General features: G+C 43.5%; 1 pseudogene; it reads right to left on the minus strand.

Moving 5' to 3' along the window:
• Positions 1-1,016: 1,016 nt before the first annotated feature.
• LOC148936962 (uncharacterized) lies at positions 1,017-3,844 on the minus strand (annotated as a pseudogene).
• Positions 3,845-23,160: the final 19,316 nt, after the last annotated feature.

The raw sequence follows: 23,160 nt of genomic DNA on the forward strand, positions 1-23,160 counted from the left end.
TCGAATAGCGCTAGGAGTACTATCGTATCTCAAGACTCTGAGGAGGAAAATATTTGGTGCAAATATTTCGCATTGTTTCGAGGGGTTTCCATGAAGGAAATATGATGAATTATTTGGCGCGTTATGAACGCGATGATACCCCGATACAACCAAATTTTCTGTCCAGGGATTCTTTTATGGACGTTCGTAATGGATAGTGATCCCACTATATCAAGCACACATTTTTCAAACGGTTTTTTCAGCGTGTCGGTAATGACCATTGGCAGTTTTTTTTGGTTTAGTTTATTTTTCTGACAGAGTTCGCATTTATTAATATAATCCTCCACGTCGCGCGTTATGCCGCGTCAGTTATGTAATAGTTTAATTCGATTCAGAGTTCGTACGACTCCTTGAGCTCCCCTTGTCGGCGCATCATGATATTCATAAAGTATTTGTCGTTTTTCTTCTGCAGTATATTCTCATTTTATCTCTTCCTCTCTTTCGTCATCATCGCTTCTCTCTTCGTCGTGTGCGACAGTATTTAACTGTAAGTCAACAATGATCGGATTTCTACTTAGTGCATCCGCGTTTGTATTTTCTTTGCCTGCCTTGTGAATAATTTCATAATCATATTCTTCTAGCTTGAGTCTCCACCGTATCAATTTAGATCTAGGGTCTGAAACGCTGAATAGCCAAACTAATGGTCGATGATCGGTGATTATTTTAAATTTCGTTCCGTATAAATACGGTCGGAAATATTTAACTCCCCATACTATCACTAGAAACTCTTTTTCAGTCGTATTATAATTTCGTTCTGTTTCATTTAATACACTGCTGACATAGCTATTGGACAATCTTGACTTATTCGTCTTTGTGATAATATTGCTCCGATGGCATAATCGGACAGTAGGTATAGTACACCGATTCTAACTCAAAAGCGTTGAGGGGGGTGCGGGTGTGCGGGGGGGAACGGACGGCGCGGGGAAGAGGGGAGGGGGAAGTCCGAGACGGCAGTCCTTTGACTGAGCCGCGGAGGGGGGGGGGTAGTAAAGAAAGACGAGGTGAGATAAACAAATAGGATAAGATAGCAAGGCGATATAAACAAAATGGGCGGCGAAAATGATATAAAAAATTGCGCGTGGACATGACGTCAGAGGGGGAGGCCGCCACCGCCGCCGCCGCCGCCTCCACTGCCGCCGCCGCCGCCGCCACCGCCGCCGCCGCCGCCGCCGAGTAAAAAAATAAATATCTCTCTCGTATTATCTCTTCCGTTGTGGCTCTCTCTCTCTCTCTTATGGCGAATGTTATTGTTTTCTAATTATTTTATGGTGGGGAAGAAAGAAATGAAAGAAATATATGTTTTTTTGCATATTATATATGTTTATATTTTTAACAAATTGAATACATTTTATGTTTATATTTAAACAAATTGAATACATTTTTAAGTGTGAAATTTTTTTATTCACATGTTTTTTTCTTATACACTAAAAACTAAAGCTAACAGCTCGCAATCGACGAGTTGACGTCTATCGAAGATATCGCAATCGCGTATCGAGTTCGGCACTTCCTCGGGATCTGTTACAACAGACGCGATGTTGGAGAATCGCGTATACTTGGTATCGATCGTATCGACGAATCTGACGAGTCGATCGAATGTCACATCGATACATTCGTCCAGAGCAAACATACGGCGCAGGGTAGATTCGATCATCGTTACACGTACGTTCAAAGATTCAAGACGTACGAGTGTAACGTCGTTCATCAGACAAATTCTGACGGTTAACGGTCCGACGCTTATAAAATTGTCTTTGTAATCGTTTCGCAGCAATTTATAGATATTCCATCGCTGCTCGTAGAGTCCCTTCTACGTTTCGAGAGACAGTATCAATTCCTGTCCCCGATGATCTCCCAGAGCGATCTCCACGTAGCTCGGTGGACCAACGTTGATTCCAATTTCCAGAAATTTGTAACCCGTGGCCGTCAGAGTATAACGTCTGCTCACCGCGCGATGCTCCACCGAAATACTGTGGAAATTAAATATATAATATTGCACAATATTGGAAAAAAAGAGAAAAAAATAAAAAAATGCAGTTGAAACTTACGCGTTACATTCCTTCTTTTGTTTTTCGCCATTGTACGGTGCGCTGCTTCCTTTGGCGGAATACATTGCGTGTTGTTCGAATGATGGAGGAGCGGAGTACCTTTTTTGTCGTGCAGATCGTTCGATGGAGGAGGACTGATCGCGTAAATTTTTTGACATGGCAAACCGTTAACCCCTCCCCCTCCTTTTTTTCTAGGAATTTCATTATTGCAATCAAACATGTAGCGACATGTTCGCAAAGGAGCGCGATGACGTTCAAATTTTGTTTTCTAGGAAGAGCCTGTGAAAAGATAGCTCTTCGTAGAAAGCGACGTACGTGTCGCGGCGTGTCAAGAGAATCGCCGATACTCCGGTTACTATAAACAAATCGGGGAGACTTATGATGGTTTTTTTTCGTGGAAATCGGCGTACGTGTCGCGACGTGTCAAGAGAAACGCCGATATTCCGGCTACTATAAAACAAATTGGGGAGACCTATGATGATGCTCCGACAAAGGGACAAAGAAATTGTCGATGATATATAATGGGTCACGGGGTGTGCAGGATCACAGTAGATGGAAGTCTAATGTGTGTGAAAAAAATAGGTGACGGTGAAAATGGATAATGTGTTGAATATAAAAAATGTGTTTAATATGGATGAGGAAGACTTTGTGAATATAGTGAACGAAGTGTTTGAAAATGAAGAAGAAAGAGATTGACAATATTGACAATATTGACATTGATATTGAAGACGAAGAGCACGCATTGTCTGACGATAGCAATTACATAAGTGATCAAAGTGATGACCTTACGGATTATGCAGAAAAAAAATTGTTACCCGTTCGGAACTCCTTGCGTTGAATAATAATAAAAAGTATTGTTCAATACAATTTTATTATATATTTTATTCAACGGGTGGTGCACTAACTCTGTGTGCTGAATGCATGGTTCGTCTGGTGGACACTGACATTGGAGTATTGTATGCCGTTAGGAAGCACGAGATAGATACTCTCAATGTGCTAAACAGCCGATTTTGCTCCAATTGCCAACAGTCCGTCTGTATGATAATGCCATGCAACATGTGCCCAATTTGCAAATTAAAAAAAGACAACATTGTGAACGAGGCATATACAAGTAGAAGAGTGTGATGTGATATAAAAACAATATGGAAAGATCATTGGAAGAATTAACAAGTTCTCCGTTATGGGATTCAATCTCTCATCTATCAGTGAACGTGGCGATGTATTTTATAAAGAGACACTATACCCCAACTCCCCATTTCCCGATTTCTCGTCCAAGAGTTAAGGGACGCTACAATTCGACTCTCTGCTTCTCCGCTCCTTCTGAGAGAGCGGAAATAATTCTGGAAGCGTGCACATATTATCATTATAGAGGACACGCATACAATATATTACTACCTCTCTCGCGACAAAAAGTAGCAGAGATAATTCCAAGAAGCGAGGATAATCATATATGGTTGTTCTATTCCCATCAATCTCCGGACATGTCGGAAATACAACGCTTTATATACTGGCTTCGAGTTAAAGCAGCTACAGAGAAAAGAAAAAAAGAAAGTAAAAAAATGTAAAATTGTTTTGATGAGACAGCACAACAATTTAAAAGAATCAAGATTTTGCAATATGGAACACCTAGAGCGAGTGGAACGCGAGCTGTTGGAGCAGTGCAGCCAAGTCGCTACCTTGGTGGAGTGTTTCGCGTGGTTGCAACGATGCGAGGAGTGCATCGAACAACTCGAGGAACTTAGCCGTGTTAAGCGTCCTCGACTCACCGTTGCAAAGACAATCTGCGATGGCGAGGATCGCACGACTCGCGGGTGCAAAAGTACAACTAGAAAGACGTTTCGTGCACGTTGGTAGTGAATACGCGAGTAGAGACACTGGATCTTTCGTTTGGCGAAAGATCGATACGGCATTTGAAAACCGTATATTGACTGGTACGGTGATCAATGTGGACTATATCGAGCCGCGACAATTTTTAGAAGACGCTGGTGGTGTAGTGCTCGAGCGAGTACAAGATATTGTACAAAGACACGATAGTGTGAAAGTGAACACTGCATTTAACGGTGAGTTTGTGACGGGCGATAAACGCGCGAACAAAAGTATAAACACTAAAAATAGTGAACTCTTTCGAGTGTCAAATTTGGACGAGTGATACGAGCAATACGTTATCGAACCCACGTTGGCGTCGCTCGAAGAATTCCAAGAAGGCGACAGTGGATGGGCGTTGTCGCAAATTCTAAATTTGACTGTAAACGTGAACAAATATAATCCAATGCACGCGGGATGTTACATCGAATTACCGCGGGAAATTATGTTAAAGCGAGCGGTGATCAATGTACGATCCAATGCGTGTTTCGCGTGGTCGGTGGTCGCGGCTCTGCATCCGGCTGAAAGGAATACAAATCGGGAATTGTCGTACCCGCATTATACGGTGTTAAATTTGCAAGACATTACGTTTCCGATGACGTTGAACCAAATTAAGAAGTTCGAACATCTCAATCAACGTCTACGATATCAAGGAAAAGGAAATTCTCCCGATACGGCTGACATCAAGGAAGATGGAGAAGCACGCAAATCTATTGCACGTGCAGGATCCGCGCGACGACAACGCGGGGCACTTTGCGTACATCAAAGATCTGTCCCGTCTTGTGAGCTTGCAACTGAATAAATACGGACATAAGAAATACTTTTGCGACCGGTATGTATTTTAACAAATTTTATTATTCTCTTATAAAATTCTTTATTAAATACTAAAAATCATATTTTCCGTTTGCAGATGTCTACATTACTTCAGTTCGTCTGAAAGATTGCAGTCACATACAACGGATTGCGAAAAGATGAACGATTGCGCCATCCGACTGTCGAGCGAGGACGACAAGTGGCGAATTCAAGAACTACACGAATAAGGAACGACTTCCATTCATCGTTTACGCGGACTTGGAGTGCGTATTATGGCGAACGGAACCGGCAGAGAGGGAAGACGCATCGTACACCTACCAGCAATACGAAATATTTAGCATCGGATACTACGTGCGATGCTCGTACGACGACGCGTTATCGGTATATCGATTTCGTCGCGGTGAAGACTACGTTGCGTGGTTCGTTCGGGAACTCAAAGATTTGGCGCATCAAGTAAAAATTCTGTTATCCGCGAATGTCCCCATGGAAACGTTATCGAGAGAGCAATGGGAGGCATATCGTAGCGCGACGCGTTGTCACATTTGCGAGAAATCATGCGAGAAATTTGCGTCGGACGACACGCGGGTACGCGATCATTGCCATTTTACCGGTCGTTCCCGCGCACTCAAATTGTAATCTAAATTATAAAGATTCATATTGCATTCCCATAGTATTTCACAACTTATCTGGTTATGACGCGCACTTTATCATCACGGAAATAGCTACGGCGTTCGAAGGCAGGATCGACGTGCTGCCGATAACAAAAGAAAAATATATTTCGTTTACAAAACATGTTCAAGATACTACCGAGAGGTCAGATTCACGAAATTGCGTACGCTTGCGGTTCATAGATTCGTACAAATTTTTAAATATCAGCCTTGATAAATTAGCATCTTTTCTAACGAAAGAAAAATTAAAAATTTTACGTTCCGAATTTTCCACGGTCTCAAACGAAGATTTTGACTTGTTGACGCGCAAAGGTGTCTTTCCGTACGAATACGTGGATCACGCGAACAAGCTGCAGGACATGCACCTACCACCGCGCGAATCGTTCTATAGCTCGTTGACCGGTGACACGGTGTCGGAGAACGATTACGCGCACGCCGCGAACGTCTGGCAACGGTTCTCCATCCGAACGCTCGGCGAATACAGCGATCTATATTTTAAGACCGATGTCTTGTTATTGGCCGACGTTTTCGAAAATTTTCGCGAAAGTTGCGTCGCGAGTTATGGACTCGATCCCGCGCATTACTACACATTGCCAGGTTTCACGTGGGACGCCATGTTGAAACATATGCGCGTAAAATTTGAGTTGCTCATCGACATCGATATGGTTATGTTTATCGAATGTGGTATACGCGGCGGTCTCAGTCAATGTTCCGGCAGATACGCGCAGGCCAATAACAAGTACATGCGTTCGTACGATCCGTCGAAACCGTCATCATACCTTATGTACTTTGACGTAAATAATCTGTACGGATGGGCGATGTGTCAACCGTTGCCCTATGCCGAATTTCGATGGATGGAAGACATTGAGAACTTTGATGCGAGCGTGATCGCTCCGGATTCGTCTACGGGTTATATTCTCGAGGTCGATCTCGAGTATCCGCATCATTTGCATGATCGACACACTGACCTACCTTTCTGTCCGACGCGCGATAAACCACCCGGCATGCGGCAGGATAAACTTCTCGTGACGTTATACGATAAGAAGTGGTACGTCATCCATTATCGCAACCTGCAGCAATGTACGCGCCATGATCTTCGTATCGCAAAGATATATCGCGTACTAGAATTTGCTCAATCCGCCTGGCTCCGCGATTACATCGAACTCAATGCACACTTTAGAACGTACGCGAAAAACGATTTTGAGAAAAATTTGTACAAATTAATGAACAACGCGGTATTCGGTAAAACAATGGAAAATGTGCGCAATCACGTCGACGTTAAACTTTTGACCAAATGGGACGGACGGTATGGCGCGGAGGCAATGATCGCGAAACCAAGTTTCCACAGCCGCAGCGTCTTTGCGGAAAACTTAATCGCCGTCGAATTGCGTAAACTCGAGATAAAATTCAACAAGCCGATTTACGTGGGTATGTGTATACTCGACATATCGAAAATCTGCTTGTACGAATTTCACCACGAATACATGTCACCGCTGTATCGCGAGAAATGTAAGATCATGTACACCGACACGGACAGTCTCGTATACCACATCGAGTGCGATGATGTGTACGAGGCGATGAAACGCGATATCGCTAGATTCGATACGAGCGATTATCCGACGGATAACGCGTACGGGATGCCTCTCACGAATAAAAAAGTACCCGGTCTAATGAAGGATGAGAATAACGGTGCGATAATGACGGAATTCATCGGACTCAGAGCGAAGATGTACGCGGTGAGGGTGGATGGCAGAAAAGACATTAAAAAGGCGAAAGGTGTAAAGAATAACGTCGTAACGCGAACAATAACGTTCGACGATTATACGCGGTGCTTGAACGAAGAGATCGAAATGACTCGTTGTCAGTCGTGTATAAGATCCAAGCTACACCAAGTATACACGGTGTCCGTAAAATCGCTCTGAGTCCGTACGACGACAAACGATACATCGTACCGAATTCGACGGAGACGTTACCGTGGGGACATTGGCGGATTTCATTGTAATATATATATATATATATATATATACATGTTTATACAATGTACATATATTTTTATATTTTTTATATAGTTTATATGTATGCATATATGCATGTATATATGTATGTACGTACCTATGTATCATATCTATGTATGTATGTATGAACGTATGTATTCTTGTAGTTTTATACGATACTGTTTTATATGTAGTATAGATATATGTATTTTTTTAAATAGTTTTTATATGTAGTTTTACAATAAAATTTAGTTGTTCAAATTTATTTTATATATAATTTATAATAGCAACCAAGATCCTGCTTGCTGAGGAATTAGCTTTAATTCTCTCTTCGATTTATTTAATGTATACTCGGCTTAATACATATATTGTTTATAATATATGTAGTTTTATATGTGTTCTCGTAAGTTGCATACATGTATAGTTTAAAAAATGTAATGGAAGAAAAAAATAATAAAAACTCTTTGTATACGTGTATACAGTGTATATTTATTTTTTAAATACATTATAAAAATAAGAAAAATGAATTAAATCACACTGCTTTTGTTTATCCATGAGTTATGCGGTCTATCGAATCCCAGCCACTTGACGTAAACCTTGTCTCCCTTCCTGCGTAATACTTTCTCCACGAGATACACGTCTGGATGAGTCGCGCGATGCAATTCGTGCTCGTAGAACGCGCCCGCGACCGATTTTCCGCGATAGTCCTCGAGCAGATAAGTTACGGGATTAGTACGCTGCACTTTAATGATCTTAAACACCTCGGTGGTCCAATTTGGCGTGTAACCTTTTTCGAAAATTGTCTTGTACTTGTTCACGCGTACCGATTCGCCTACTTTGAATTTTGCTGGACTTGCGATCTTTATCGCTGTATACCGTATCCAAGAGTCTTTTGGCGATCACGGGAGTTACGTCAACGGGTCGTATGCCGATAGTGCGATGCTTGCGCGCGTTGTAATCTGATACGAGACGCAGTAACGCGTCGACCCACTTGTAAGTGCCGTTGAGCGTAAACATCTTCCACATATCGTTCTTAAGCGTGCGATTGAATCGCTCGACGATCGATGCCTTCAACACGTGGAATAATGATTAACGTTGTGTTTTTTCAAGAGTTTTTGCACATCGGCATTGTAAAATTCCTTTCCCATATCCGTTTGCAAGTTTCTCGGGCATCTTCCGCTCTCTCGAATTATCTTAGCGATAGCGTTAGCCGTCTCGCTTCCGACCTTGCTCTTGAGCGGTACGGCCCGGGCGTACTTGCTCAACGCATCGATGACGGTGAGTATGTAGTGATGACCTCTGTTGAAACTCGAGTACGGACGCATCTCGACGATGTCAGCCTGCCACAGATCGTCGTATCCCCGAATTATGACACGTCTTCGTGGAAAATTTCTTCTCGCCAGAGCGTGCAATTCCTCAACGAATCGTCGCCTCTCGGAGCTAACAGTTTTTTCACGTCCATCGGATCGCATGTTTCAACGATGTTTAATAGTAAAATTTAAAGATAAGATATACAATTTAAAATTGTTTTTTTCCTCACTGACGTTAATCGACTGGCTCGTTTCATCGATACACAATTAATTTATAATAATGCCGGCTTCGCGAAGTTCCTCGATGATCGACAGCATCTCGTTGTCGTGAGCGTTATTACCAGTTCGGTGCGAAGCGTCGAGCAATCGGAGTCGATCCACCAGTTCGTTGGGATCGTCCCAATGCACGTAACCGATCTTGTTGTCGTTTAACTTCATGGCGGTTGGTATATTGCTCACGCCTGCACCCTTTTTACGCTCGCTACTTCCATACGTAGATACGAGCGGAGCGATGATGTTAATATACTTGGATCCCCTATTGCCCTTGATGGGATTATGGGCGCTGTGACCACGTCTATGAGCATTTGTTGTTAACAATATACTTTTATACGTTTGTTTATCATCCTCGGTAAAAATCGCGTCATCGGGAAGTCTCTTGAAGATCAATTCGTACAATCTTGGTGTATCATTGTATCTCACATTGTCTATGATTATGGAGTCATTTTTGTCAACGTCAAATTTCTTGTCACCAAGCATCGCACCACTGTTTTTATTGAAATAAACACCGTATACGCGATCAAATGTATCGTTTTTTCCATTATCATCGAGGAGAGGGCTTACGTACTTTTGCCCTAATGGTCCCAGCTGATTATGCAACGCTTCTCGACCTTGTTGCGTTTGCAGACTTTGTTTGATGATTGTTTCGAATGACGGTTCACTGGCGTCTTTTGTTTCGAAAACATCTTCCTTTTGCAGAAACAGCGATGGTTCTTTCGATGGGTCTTTCGATGGTTGTATGATCGATGGTGTAGACTCGAACACGAGTGAATCTGACACGGCTTTCAATTCTTTCGTTGTACGTCGTTTTTTAGACTGCGGCGTTAATTTCAACCATCCAACATCCGTCCAATATGAATCCTTGTCAGTAGTAGTAGTAGTAATATCGTTATCGTTGTCGTCATCGCTGTCTTCACGTTTTTGTTTTTTCTTAATCCCCATTTCTTAATCTTAATTAATTTCTAGATCCTTTGCTTCTCTTTTAATCGATTGAGATTCCTCGGTTTTTGCAACAATCTGTTTTAGAGGTTCGACGATGGGCTTGAAGCGTTTCTCCAACGCTGTATCTTCAGCTATTTTACCAATTTTTAAAGCGCGATATTTTTTGCGAATCGAATCGCTCGTTTTCGCAATCTGTTTCGCTATTTTCTCGCGATCTTTGGTGTCATCCATGTTGCCTGCTCCACGTATCGACATCGATTAACCACGTTACGGTACCGCGAACGTATTAAATTCCTTTTATCGCCCATTGATAAGCGGACTGTCCTTATCTATCACTAGAAATCCATACTCGTGCTGCCAACAATCGCGGCAGCACAGAATTCATCGTATGACATGTCGGTATTTACGTGATCGTTGTAAACATGTTTCAAGTTGGTACCATCCTGAACAGAATCAGCAGGTTCGCATTATCGCGTATCAGATTTAGGTATCCTCGCGTACGTCTGACAGAGATAGAAGCAATCGACGTTCGAGTGGCAGCCCATCGAAAAGTATTCTCTCACAGCATCTTGCTTATCGCATGCAACGTCGTCGAAGACGAAGATCGAATTGGGACGTGCCTCGCTTGGTGGAATGATGTCACTGTTGTTGGAGAACATAAAGTAACCGATTTCTTCTATCGATGTTAGTAAATTTTCCAAGTATCGATATTTCGGTTGTTGCAGCGATTTCGAGTATACGTACACGTTCTCGAAACGTACACCGTGCGGACTCTCGAGCAAGCTTATGAGAACGTTGATTTTACCACAATTCAACGGCCCGCAAATGATGGCGCGTATAGTAACATTGCACCGTGCTTGCGCTCCGTCGCGATGTCTCCCATCATTCGCGCTCTCTCGTCACAGTTCGCGACGCGTATCGTCAGCGGCTGCCGTACAAATTTCATGTTCGCACTGCATTATCTAGACTTCGATCGAATGCCTATTTATAGGCGCGCGAAACCACAAATCGCTCAGTAGCAAAAATGTATCTCGCGCTGTCGCATCCCTCCGATATTCGGGATTTGAGCGCTGAGCAGTTGCAATATATACCGAAGGTCGTACTGTTACGCGTGTGCGGTAATTATATCGATCACGTGTGGGACAAGCTTCCGGAGTATATAAAGGTAGATTTGGAGGTTCAAACTTATCGTCGCTGCGTCGAACATTATAATCAATCGTGGGATCGAGATCACATAGATGGTCCTGCACCGAAAATAAAGGATTGTGGCCTATGTCAGCAACAACGTCAAACGAAGGCTACATTGGAAGTCTGCTCAATCGAGCGATAAACGCGCTTCCTTTCGAACTACATGTCCCCGGCTATCAGTTTTGCGGTCCGGGTACTCGGCTGAAAAAGCGATTAGCTAGAGGTGAAACCGGCATAAATCCACTGGACGCGGCGTGCTGTGAACACGACATTGCGTATTCTCAGAGCAACGATCTCACCGACAGACACGCGGCGGACAAGGTACTCGCCGATAAAGCCTTAGGACGCGTCATCGCGAGAGATTCGGCTCTGAGCGAGAAAGCTGCAGCTGCAGCCGTTTGGGCAGCGATGAAAGCCAAGACCAAGATCGGCATGGGTATGAAGGCGAAGAAAAAAGCCGGCAAAAAAAAAGAAACGAATACTTCCAACGGCGAAATGAGGTGGTGTGTTACCGATTTTGCCAATTTTGGGCGCTCTCGGGTCTTTAATCGGCGGAGCGGCCAGCGTGGCGAAAGCGGTAAACGATAGGAAAGTCGCGCAACGTCAATTCGAGGAACTGCAACGTCGCGCGATGAAAACGCGCGGACAGGGATTGTATCTCGCTCCGTACAAATACGGACGAGGACTGTATCTCCGTACAAACGCGGACGAGGAGTAATAGCGAAAAAAGAAAAAAAAACGCCAAAGAGACGATAAAAAAACCTACGGGTGTAACCACCAACGTACAATTGGACCAGCTGGCGAAGCGTATGCGCGTACTTTAGAGGCGTTTTTATGCTTGACGCATTACCGATTAGCGGCGCGCATCGAAAAGAGAGCGGTATTGTAAATCTGGACGACACGACTGGCCCCGGTACTTATTGGGTAGCGTACGCAAAGAGAAACAATCGCGTTGTGTACTTTGACAGTTTCGGTAATCTTCGACCGCCCAAGGAACTGATACGATATTTCGGAGACAATGCTACGATAGAGTACAATCGAACGTCCTATCAGACGTACGATCAGAGCGTCTGCGGACAGCTGTGCTTATGGTTTCTTCTCCAAAACGGCCGACGCGCGTGAATTTATAAAGTCCGACAAAATGTCGCGACGTCTCAGTATTCGTCGAACGCTTTTTCCATCATGTCGCTGACGCTTATGCTGAGCGGGAAGAGCAGCGTTCTCGCGACAAATTACTCTCCAGCCATAGATTTGAGCGACGATGACTACGAGCTTGGTCTAACAATTTTGAAGACTTATCACACCGACTTATCAATACCGAATGTAAACACTTCGAACAATACATTTTATTTTGGCAAAGACGATGCAGAAATTACGATTCCCGAGGGGTCGTATGAACTGCATACAATAAATGAATTTTTGAAACGTGAGATTTTACGGAAACGTCCGCGACGCGACGCGCCCGAGGGTAACGCTGGTGATACCGCGCGCGGCGATGACGAGATTGGAGAATACACGATAGTGCTCCGCGCAAATTACAACACGATGAGGTGTGAGATTAAATGCGCCTACAGAATAAACTTTAACAAGTCTCATAACATTGGATCGCTGCTGGGTTTCTCGAGGCGTATACTGCAACCGCGAAGATGGTACGAATTGGACGTGTCGATCAACATAATGAACGTAAACATTATCCGTGTAGAGTGCAACGTGACCGCGGGCGCATACAGCAACGACAAAAGTGTGCACACGATACACGAATTTTCGTCGAGCGTGCCGCCAGGATATAAGATATCGGAAAGGCCGATGCAGATCATTTACCTGCCAGTCATCGTACGGAGCATTACGGAGCTAACGATACGCATTGTTGACCAAAACGGACGATTGCTCGATTTCAGAGGAGAAGAGATCACCGTCAGATTGCACGTACGACGGCGACAGCGATAACGCGAGCGTGACATTTGAGATGCTCGTGTTGAACGAAGCGAAGCATACGCAGAGAGATAACGCATCTTTTACAAACAAAACATCGATCGACAATATTCGCTCATCCGGCTGCGTCAAGAAGAGGAAGAAACTTAACGCGTCGAACGTTAAATTTTTACAAGCTTTAGGATTCGCGGTGCGCAACTTGTGAAATGACTGATATCCATCGAAGACGAGCCAATCTTTGATCGCATCATCAAGATTGAGACTCATGCGTACAACCCGTTCGCCAATACGACGTTCGGATACAGCGATGAGATAAAAATACCTATACAGCAACAGGATCTGTACGGCACATTGCCATACGAAAGCTTTCTATATATCGAGGGAAAACTAACGAAGAACAGAGTTGTCGAGAGATCTGATGTGGTGTTGGGAAATAATTTTGTCGCGTTTCTGTTCGATGAGATTCGATACGAGCTTGATGGTGTGGAGATTGATCGTAACAGAAACGTGGGCGTAACCAGCACGCTCAAACATTACGTAACGATATCATCCGACAGAAGCGTGATTCTGAGGAATGCCGGCTGGGATGCGCATACTAGCGCGGATGGATATTTTAACTTTTGCGTACTTCTCTACGCACTGTTGGGATTTTGCGAGGATTACAGACGCGTGATAATCAACGCTCGTCACGAGTTGATCTTGATACGATCTCGTAACGACAACAATTGCCTGATGGGAAATTCGGCATTGGATCCCGTGATCGACTTATTCAAGATACAATGGCGAATGCCGCACGTGTTATTGAGCGAGATAAAAAAACTATCGATGCTGCGCACTTTGGAAAGCGGACTTGAGCATCGCTTTTCGCTCGTGGGATCTGTACGAGTTTCCGCTGTTACAGCGTACAACCAAACATTCGTGGGCCATCAAGACCGCTACTCAGCTCGAGAAACCGCGATACGTCATCTTTGCTCTGCAAACAGGTCGCAAAAATGTCATGGCTGAGGACACGAGCCGATTCGACGACTGCAATTTAACCAACGTGAAACTCTATCTGAACTCGGAATATTATCCGTACGACGATATGCATCTTGATTTCGACAAAAACAGATGGTTCGTGTTGTATGAAACGTACGCGCGTTTCTGCAAGGGTTACTACGGATACGAGTATCTCGAGCCGAGTCTCACCGTCACGTCTTTTTTACATAACGGTCCATTCGTAATCATCGATTGTTCTCGACAAAACGAATCGGTCAAGAGCGCAACCGTGGACGTGAGATTGGAATTTGAGACTAAGGAGAACGTACCGATGAATACCACCGCGTACTGTCTCATTATACGTGATCGCGTGGTTCACTACAATCTGTTGACCAATATTGTACGCAAGATCACCTAAGAGCATCGCTGGCACATGAGAGAGAGAGAGAGAGAGAGAGAGAGACAATAAAATCTATGATACATCGAAATCGACCGCAGTCTCGAAAAATTGCTCGTCATGGTCGTGCCAACGTTCGTAGACCTGCAAGGTTTTCTCGTTGGAGGACAGTTTGTTGTAAAGGAGTTTGCCGCTTTCAGAAAACGGACTGTTCTCTCTCACTATATTTTTGCCTATCTATACCATGGCATTTCCTCGCAAGTGCCGACAAGTCGCGCACGCTGGGTGATACGTCATCACCATAGACTGCGATGGGACGACGGAACGATTCCATACAGCAAAGCTAAGAGTTTGATTACAAAGGCTGTGCATGGAACGGAAGAAGACGACGACGACGACGACGATGACAGCAATGCTGTCGTATATGTCAAGGGACACGAAAAACGACAATGGCTGTGGAATTTGCTTCTGGACGATGAGCGCGTGTACATCGAGACTCTGCTGATTACGAAGACGTAGATTCTCTAAACAATCTGGACGCTGATAATACTATGGGATGTGGATATCACTATACTAATTGCGCATTACAAAATGTATTCAAATTATTTAATTGGTGGTCAGATAACCATGAATAAAATAAATATAATATACGAATTATGTTTTTTTATTCTTTTTCCCCGTCATCCAAAACACAAATTGTTAAAACATATTTTTATACTCTTCTGTAAAAAATCTTCTTTTTACAACACATATAAACACATGTAATTCAAAAAAGTCAAAAATCATTACGGATACGAAAAGAGTCTGGAGGAAGAGAAAGAACCGCAACGGAAGAGATAATACGAGAGAGATATTTATTTTTTTACTCGGCGGCGGCGGCGGTGGCGGCGGCGGCCCCCCCCCTCTGACGTCATGTCCACGCGTCCAATTTTTTATATCATCTTCGCCGCCCATTTTGTTTATATCGCCTTGCTATCTTATCCTATTTGTTTATCTCACCTCGTTTTTCTTCACTACCCCCCCCCCCGTAACGTCATGTCCTTCGAGTCGCAATTTTCTATTTATTTATCTATATATTTATCTTCTTGTTTATCTATTTGTTTATCTATTTGTTTATATCCCCTTCACCGAATCCTACTATCTTATCTTCCCCCCCCTCCCCGCGGCTCAGTTCAAAGGATCGCCGTCTCGGATTTCCCCCTTCCCTCTTCCCCGCGCCTTCCGTTCCCCCCCGCACACCCGCACCCCCCTCAACGCTTCTGAGTTAGAATCGGTGTAGTATACCTACTTCGGACGCATCGGTGGTTACAAAAAATTCTTTAGTAAAATCTGGGTAATTTAATATTAGTGCCGTAATTAATTTTTCTTTTAGTGTCTGGAAAGCGTATTGTTGTTCAATACGCCAATTAAATTTTTCCTCCTTTTTTATTAGTTTTGTTAGAGGTTTGGCAATTTTCGAAAAGTCTTGAATGAATTTTCGATAGTCAGATCCAGCCAATCCTAAAAACGACTGATATCTTTCGCCCTTTTTGATGTCGGAAATTTCTCTACTACTTGCAATTATGGGGATCTGTATCCCATTTAATAATATATCCTAGATAAGTAACTTCTTTTTTGAAATTCACATTTATCCGATTGCAACTTGAGATTATGGTCTCTCAGTCGTTGCATTACTTCAGTTAGTCGTTTATTATGTTCATTCAATGTCGCACCGTATATTACTATATCGTCAAGATAAACTAGACATCTAAGTCCTTGAATTCCGGTTAACATCAAGTTCATTAGCCGTTGGAATGTCGCGAGTGCGTTTTTAAGTCCGAACGGATATTCTATTAAATTCATAGTGTCCATATAGAAAAAGCCATTTTATTTTTATGTTCTTCCTTCATAGAAATTTGATGGTATCCGGATGCGAGGTCTAACCTGAAAAATACTTTGCATTTCCCAGCTGAGCTAGGATATCTGTTATATTTGATAGTGGAAAAGAATCTCCAATTGTTAGAATGTTTAATTTTCAAAAATTCATTACGATGCGTAGTTTTTGTTTCCCAGATGCATCGATCTTTTTGGATACTACTAGCAATGGGTAGCACCCGTATCCAACAAGAAATTTATTTTTCCTTTTCTTATTTCCTTTATTGACAAGGTTACCAAATCTAGAGTAACGCTGATCCGCGTTTTGCCAGTTATCCGAGCTAGTTGATACTCTCGCGCGGCTCGCGTTATCTTTCTGTTTTTCTCCTCTTCTTCTTCGCTATTACTGAATGACAATTCTGTGTTCTTTGCACGTTTCGTTTTGTTTTGCTCTTACCATAGTATTTATTTGTTCTCTCGTTTCTTTCTCTTGTCTCGGTCGTCTTACTTGTTTCCTCTGATCCATTGGGTTTTGACCAGCATTCTTTTTTATCGTGTTCCGCCTTTTTACAATTTACGCAATATTTTTCCATCGCGTTTGAGTTTTTCGGCTCTGGGTAAAGAAAATCGGTTCGTGTATCTACTAGTTCGACAATCTCGTCCAATATGTCAGATTTTTCCGCATTTTTGGCATGCGGTATTTTATTTTCGCGAACGGGTGTGCGTACTGTATTCGCTTTTGCACGCTCAAAATTTTCCATTGGTCCTTTAAATTTTTCTTCCGCGCCGAGCGATGTCTAGCAGCGTTGTATAATGTTGTGATCGTACCAATAGTTTTATGTCTAGTAATCCGAGCTGAAAATTGCATAGAGCCTGCTGCTGTATGGTTTCCAAAATCGCTCATTTACTTTCTATTGTGTTATTTCGATCTTTTATCATAGACTCGTATAGTTTCATAGCTAATTTCGCAACGCAGTCCATACGCAATCCGAACGCTCTTGCCGATTCCCCGGATCTTTATTTTAGCGTTGAACTCTAATTGCAAGTGTGTAGTACTTTTCTTGCTAAGCAAACTTCTAGCTCTCTTTTTAACTAAGCAATATCGCGTATATCTCGAGTTTAAAAATCAGTCATAGCTCTGTCTTCTAGTTTAGTGGCGGAGGTTGTTGTTATTTCAGAGCCACTACGCGTTTCGGGAAGAGACAGAGATGTGCGAAAGGAGAATGCGAAAAGTAAACGTGAGTGAGTGAGTGAGTGAGTGTGTGTGTGTGTGTGTGTGTGTGTGTGTGTGTGTGTGTATGTGTGTGTGTGTGTGTGGCCTGTCGTACTGCGTTGCCCACGATTGGCTGAATAGGCTGGTGATAGCTGATGACTTTTCTTGAAGGCGGTCTTCGACTAGCATGGCGACCTATGTGACAGGCCAACGATGTAAGTGTCGGTGCCAAGCAAAGTGGAAAATAAGCAGCCAATTGTCGCTATGTTTCGCAGGTTTCGCTGTGGCGGTCCCGGAGGTGCGGGATAGGAAGATTACGCTCAATAATTAGGGAACTCCAGAGTTAATCCCAAGCCATATGCTATATTTTACATTAAAAATAAATACGAAAAGAATGTTTGTTCGGGTTTGTGTGAAATCGCATGTGAATCGTGTGAGTGCGTTAAGCGCATCCACTTCCGCGCGCAGGCGCCTCCTGGAGCCTCTCACGGCGTCTTTCCCGGGCTCCAACTTCTCGTCGTGACTGGGTGGTGTGAACGCGGTCTAGCGCGGCCCGGGAGCAGGCCCTCGATCTGGGTGGCAACCTCCGTGTAGAAACGGCGGGTGTCGTGTCGTAGTGGCCGGATGTGAATGTGGCCGAGCTCGATAGCGCAGAGGCGCCACGGCCTTCCTCGCAGATGGCCGAACTCCAGGAATGGGTGGCCGCTCAGGCGTTGCCGGGTCCTTCTGCGGAAAAGACGATCTCGGCGGGCTGTCCTCGAGGGAGGAAGCCGAACCGAAAAGGTCCAAAAATTGCTACTTGAACCGAGAAGAGCACCTAGTTCGTCCGGGGGACCGTCCTTCCGCTTGTGCCGGAGGAGACACGTGTTCAGGCAGCGGCGTTGATGACCGCGAGGTATATGACGATGGAAGTCGCGATGAAGGTGACTGCCTGGCGACAGGCAGCGTCGATTGTCCTGCCGGAGTCGGAGGGTTGTCGCGGCTGGCCTCTAGAGAGGACACACGCCTGCGGAAGTCCGCATGCTGCACAGCATCCTCTTAGGACGGCTGAGATCGGCGCGATGGAGGCCGTGACCTTGATCAGGTTGCCCGGACACGGGCGGATTGTGCGGTGTCTGTGGCCGCGAGAGGTTTTCCCGAATGTGATGTCTGCGGCGTTCACGGTCGCGAAGGAAGGTCGCGGCGTTCACGGTCGCGGAGAAAGGATTGCCCGGAGTCGGTTAGAAGGGGCAGCTTTCACGACCGCCAGAGAGATGCGTCTGGAAACTGACGGATTGATGTGGCAATTTTCACGATCGCCAGAGAGATGCGCCCGGACACGGACGGATTGCCGCAGCGTTTACCACTGCGGGGAGTACGGCCGAAGATCGATCGATCTTCCCGGCAATAACTGCCGTGTGTAGGCGCTGAGGCGAAGAGCAGTGCCGCTCTTATATAGCCTCAATGGCGTGATTTGAATGCGAGAAAGTGATTCCATGACTCGCCATCTAGTGGCGCGCGAATCACTGTGCTGCACGGGACTGCGCGCGACGGTGTGTCGTCAAATGGCAGTGATCGCCACAAGTGCATAATATCGCTTCTGATAGAGTTTCTTCTTCCATCGGATTCGTATTTTTCATGGCGTATGATGCGACACTCAAGAATTCCGGCAGGTTTTAAGAGGTTCCATCGAATTTCGGAATCATATCGTGAGCTTCTTTTAATCGTAGATATCCCGCTACGATCTCCGATTGGTTTTGTTTTCGAGTGTTCGTCTGTAGGTTATATCTAACCGCTCGCCATAGGGTTGTTCATTAGGAACTTGTGCGAATCGGTTTTCATTATGGTCGAAAACCGTAATTTCTAGTTTATTCGTTCTTGTAGCGCGCGAATTCTTTCTAGCAGTACATCTAATATTGATTCATTGTTCGGTTTTGATTGCTCTACCTTTCTGCGCGACGGGCCTGCCGAAGCTAAAACGTTCTATCTCCGCATCTACTTCTGCGCGATTATTTCTGGTTCCTGAGTTTCCTCGCCACGAGGTGTACGTAATTGTCGTTCCGCCATGTTTTATGCTCGAGATTGCACAGAATCGTGTAATATTCCTCCGGATCGAAAACACTATCGTCGTAAGATGTTAGCGAGAACTTTCTCCGTTGTGAATTTTAGCTCTTATTTCCTTCAATCTCGTTCTGGGATGCAGTCTGTGTTCATCCGGTATTAGGCTCTCGTCTATGTCGTTGAACGGAAATACTCGCTCGATAACTATGTGTGGATAGAGCACCGGCTCAGGTGAGCTCTCATCCGAGTGTCATGTTTCTAAATTTCGACGCACGCTATCGCGGATATCGCGTACGGCTTCTTGGATTACACGCACAGGAGTGACAGGACTTCGCGCTCTTTATGTTCGCTCGCCGTGTAACCATAATATATTTCTAAGGGGTCGGTTTCTATTTATTTCGCCGTCCGACATCAATGATATCGCTTGCTTATACGATTTTTACTACAATACGATTTTTTCACTTACAGTATCGCTGCTAGCTTCATGCTTCGTTGTCGCATGTTGTAGGTCCGTGTCTTCTCCGGTGTCGCTAATATGCGCTCGCTGGCTGCTCTATCAGGTGTCCTTATCGAGTGGTATCGATGTATTGGGCGATGCTGGCTCGCTGCTCTGCTGCCGCTGATAGTTGTAGGGTTGTCCTATGTCGGCTCAGCTATTCTTTTCGTACTCTGTCGATTGTAGGCTTGTTATTTTTTGACGGGGCCTTCTCCGTCCTTCTCCGCCTGTTTCCACAGGTCTTGTGATTCGAGAAAGTTTCTCTTCTGCCTGCAGCCTTGGGGTTAATACTGCAGGTTCTCGATTTCTGCTGGTTCGGTTAATGATTATCCTCTCAAATTGTATGAATCGTAGGGATAATGTCGATTATCCCATCGCTGTCACCAAAATATTGTAGCTTGGATTGGATTACAAGATTGTAATTAGGGAAAGTTCGCCGAGCCTTAAGAGTTAGAACTCCGAGCAGGATCGTAGAGGGAAGGTTCTTCTGGTCAAATATTATTATTCACTTTTATTAAAAAACTTTATTGGTACGACTTCTTGACAATGTTTCGTGTGAATCTCGTTATTACTGATAACGACTGGCCGTGGCGAAGTATAACTGTCTTGTTACGTATTGTAACTACCCGCTCTCGGTGATTTAGCGACTGTTTTTATATTTTATATTTTATATTTTTATATTTTAGTAGTATCGTCTTATAATTCTAAATCGGATCATATATAATCAAGACGGCACGCTCTCGCAAATACCTCGTTCGCGCTCTGCTTTGGAATTTGCGGACTTGCTTTTGCATGTTTGCATTTCCAACCAGCGTTTCCGTAACATCGGCTATTCCGAGATTCGAGAATGATCGTGAGAATAAGATATAATATGGCAAAAATAATATAAGGAATAATTCGGACTACAAATCATTTTTTGTACTATTAGGTGTACAAAAAAGTTCTAAGCTTTAGATTTCATACAACCGAAATAACAATTTAAATTTTATATATCTTCCCGCCCTTTTGCGGTTTTAAAGCTTTGACATTTGGCCTTCTAAAATGCCATATGGTTTGGCGTTTGATTCACATAACCTCAAAAATCAGTAGTGTTCACGATGGCAATAACAAAAGAGCATATTCGATTTTCCATCCACTTCGCGTTTCATCTAAAGAAAAATGCTGCTGAATGCCACTGCAATGATTTGTGCTGCATATGGAGAGAACGCTGTAAGTCATTATACATGTAAAAGATGGTATCAAAAATTTCGCCAAGGAGATTTCAGTCTTGAAGATGAACCGCTGGTCGGTTCTGGACGTTCTCAAAAGATTGAAACGGACAAATTGCAAGCACTGCTGGATATAAACTCTGCACAAAGGAACTTACAGAACAGCTTGGCGTTACGCAGCAAACCATTTCCGTACGTTTACATACGATAGGAAAGGTTCAGAAGGAAGGCAGATGGGTTCCGCATGAATTGTCCGAAGACAATAAAAATCGTCGGCGTGACACTGCACTCACTTTGCTTTCAAAGTTCCAGAAAAAAGATTTTCTGCACAAAATCATTACAGGCGATGAAAAGTGGATTCTTTATGATAACCCTGAACGTAGAAAATCATGTTGACCCTGGTCAACCTTCGACATCGATGCCAAAGCCCAATATCCACGTCAAGAAGGTTTTGCTCTGTATCTGGTGGGATTGGAAAGATGTGTTGTATTACGAGTTGTTATAATCGGGTGAAACAATCACGGCAGACCGCTACGAATAACAATTGACCAATTTGAGCGATGCATTAGAAAAAAAGAGGCCATTTATTGGCCAAGGACGTCGTAAAGTGATCTTGCTTCATGACAATGCTCGACCACATGTTGCGACTCAGGACCATATCTTTCCGTTAGGCTGGGAACTTCTCCCGCACGCGGCGTATAGCCCAGACATGGCGCCTTCCGATTACTACCTATTCCGGTCGCTGCAGCATCATTTGGTTCTGATACACATTTCGTGAGATTTGAAGAGATACGAAAATGCATTGATGACCTTATTGCTTCGAAGCTGGTGAGCTTCTATCGTCAAGGAATTCGCAAGCTACCCGAAAGATGACAAAAGGTCATTGATGCAAACGGGGAATATTTCGCTGATTAATATTTTTTTTGTTCGTTTTTGAATAAAGATTGAATTTTTTACAAACAAAAGCTCAGAACTTTTTTGTACACTTAATACATATATAGATCAAATCTTTTGAGGGTGTCCAGCACGCGGTTCATCTTCAAGACTGAAATCTCCTTGGCGAAATTTTTGATACCATCTTTTATGTAGTATGACTTACAGCGTTCTCTCCATATGCAGCACAAATCATTGCAGTGGCTTCAGCAGCATTTTTCTTCAGATGAAACGCGAAGTGGATGGAAAATCGAATATGCTCTTTTGTTATTGCCATCGTGAACAGTACTGATTTTTGAGGTTATGTGCGCCAAACCGTATGGCATTTTAGAAGGTCAAATGTCAACGCTTTAAAATCGCAAAAGGGCGGGAAGATATATAAAATTTAAATTGTTATTTCGGTTGTATGAAATCTAAAGCTCAGAACTTTTTTGTACATTTCATACAATTATTTGATAATGTTATTTTTCCCATATTTGTAATAGTTTTTCGCATTTCTTTATTATTTTTACATGAGATTGTAATAATTTGTTTCGCTGGTGTAGAATATAACCAAGAATGTGAGTTACTTAAGGCTATCCATATGCTATTTTTTATGTATTTAATTTTACAATTTTTATAACGGCTATCGGTTTCTACATATATATCTATTTCGCATAGTGAGTCGGTCTTAACATTGCTAATTGGGAAGATTTGTTTGCAGAAATAATTTGCATTTATTTCCTTATATTGCCTTAACTTTTCGTGAGTAAGTCTTGCGTACGTGTGTCTGTCAGTATCTAGGGCTATCAGTGGGTTGTTTATTTCTATTAATGTGGACATGTTTTGCTTGTGTGGTACTGGTAGCGGTATTATGTTTAGTATTTCGTATGTCGGAAGTGAAATTAGCGGGAAATGTAGGATTGTATAAACGTCTGTTTTGTCGCAGTGCGCGCTCATCGTCGTTACTTTTTCTATCGTAGTCCAATCTTCTT

This window comes from Pogonomyrmex barbatus, unplaced genomic scaffold, assembly GCF_055798465.1.
Source record: "Pogonomyrmex barbatus isolate J1 unplaced genomic scaffold, ASM5579846v1 scaffold19, whole genome shotgun sequence".
NCBI lineage: Eukaryota > Metazoa > Arthropoda > Insecta > Hymenoptera > Formicidae > Pogonomyrmex > Pogonomyrmex barbatus.